Source organism: Elephantulus edwardii, unplaced genomic scaffold, assembly GCF_000299155.1.
Source record: "Elephantulus edwardii isolate Elephantulus edwardi_28Jun2011 unplaced genomic scaffold, EleEdw1.0 scaffold00222, whole genome shotgun sequence".
Taxonomy (NCBI): Eukaryota; Metazoa; Chordata; class Mammalia; order Macroscelidea; family Macroscelididae; genus Elephantulus; species Elephantulus edwardii.
In genome coordinates this window covers 2,672,475-2,674,583 of record NW_006399972.1, presented here as the reverse complement: position 1 = coordinate 2,674,583, position 2,109 = coordinate 2,672,475, and positions in this window count along the sequence as shown.

The following is a 2,109-nucleotide window of genomic DNA, read 5'->3' as shown; positions in this document are numbered from 1 at the left end:
CTGGCTTTGGTATCAAAGATATGTTTGCTTCATAGAATGAATCTGGGAGGGTTCCATCTTCTTCTATTTTCTGGAATAATTTATGTAGAATTGGTAACAGTTCTTCTTTAAATGTTTTGTAAAATTCGCTTGTAAAACCATCTGGTCCAGGGCTTTTCTTGGTTGGAAGTTGTTGTATTAGAGGCCTGCTATTTAAGAAGTGGATAGCCAATCCTGTTTTCTAGTTTGTCTTAGTCTGGGAGTTTTTCTAAAACCTGTCTATCCTGTATGACATTCTCTGACATTTGATACATCGGTGGTACATCTTTCACAGCATCTTAGTACAGCAAGCTGACTGATAAATGCTGTACTAATTAAAACAAAGATAAATGAACAAGAATATAGGTATATATTCAGGCTATAAAAGAATTGGCAGTATGTAAATCATCTCCCAATACAGTGACATGTCATTAGACATACAAATATCATGATGAAGGACAGTCTTCTCCCACCCCAGCTGAAGCCAGGATGGCATCATAGAAAAGGGTCTTGGTTGGAGATACAAGGGTAGAGGAAGGGTGGCTCAGTTGTATCCTTAGTGCTAGTGCTTATTCCACGGCCTAAGGGCCTTGCAGCTCTCAGTTCAATATTGAAAGGGTAGAAACTCCACCGTGTACTTTATGACTGTAGAATGTCTGAGATGTCTACTTGTCATTGCAGGATGTCAGGAAAGTCTGTCCAGGGCTCAAAAGAGAAAAAAGTAGAAACTCAACAGTGTTTGAATAGCCCATGAACTGCAAAACGAACAAACAGATATGTCTTGGGATAGGTGAAGCCAGAGTGCTCCTTGGAGGCAAAGATTATAAAGCTTCTTCTCACATACTTTGGGAATGTTGCTAGGAGAGGCTATTCCTTCAAGAGGGACATCATGCTTGGAAGAGTCAACAAAAGTGAGAAGGACTGCAGTCAGAGATTGTGAGGATGGCACAGGATAGGACAAGTTTCAAATCTGTTGTTCATAGGGTCACTATAAGTCATACTCAATTTGATGACACTTAACAACATGATGGTTGAGGTTATGTGACAACTTTTTATTTGGAGAGGCTATTCCTTGGAAAGGGACATCATACTTTAAAGGTGGAGAGTAGGTGAAAGAGAAGACCTTTAAGGAGATAGATTGACACAATAACATCAGTAATGGGCTCAAGTGTGTCAAAGATGATGAGGATGGCACAGAATAGGACGGGGTTCAGATCAGTTGCCCATAAGATCATTATGCTTCATATTCAACTCAATGGCATCTAACAACAATACTCTGAAATTTGAAAAACTGCTTATGTGATAACACTGTCAGAAACAAGTAGACTATTTCTTTAAAACAAGGGAAGAGAGGCATCCCTGGGGTTGTAGGTACCTCCATCTGGGATCCTTGCCTCCATGGCAGTGGGGCCATGCCAGAGGCCAAGAAGGATAAGAGACTTTACTGTGCAGAACTTTCCACACAGGGAAGAATTTTCAATGGCTCCCTTTGACACATGGCTGACCTAGGAGCCTCTGCATATGGGGGACCCATGCGAAGGTCTGATCTCCCATCAAACCAAAGGAAAAGGAGCACACCAAGCCACAGGAGAAAAGACCAGGAGAGGTGAGGGCTCTGTGCTGAGAGTGAGCACTCTCCTCTGACTATGAGGAGACAGGAGTGAGGCATCCCTGAGGTTGTAGGTACCTACATCTGGAGGTCCTTGTCTCCATGGCTGTGAGGGCATCCCAAGGGCCAAACAGGACAAAAGATTTTAGTACACAGAATTTCAGGCAGAGGGAAGGAATTTTTTTTATCTCTCTAGGCAAGAGAGGGAGGGATAACTTGAGACCCCCTACATGAAAGCTATTTGAGCTAGTATCCCTGATCTCTAATCTCCGGCCACTCCAGAGACAAAGGAAGACATTAAGCTCCAGGAGAAGAGGTGCATAAGAAACTGCTTGAGTAGAACACCTGGTCTCATACCACTCAGCCACTTCATATAGGAGTGCCTATAGAATTGGTGTCGGGGACTACTTCAAGGCTGGATTCCTACAGAGCTGCAGTGCAGAACAGAAAGAAACTCAAGGAATTTAAGAAAGACAAATTTT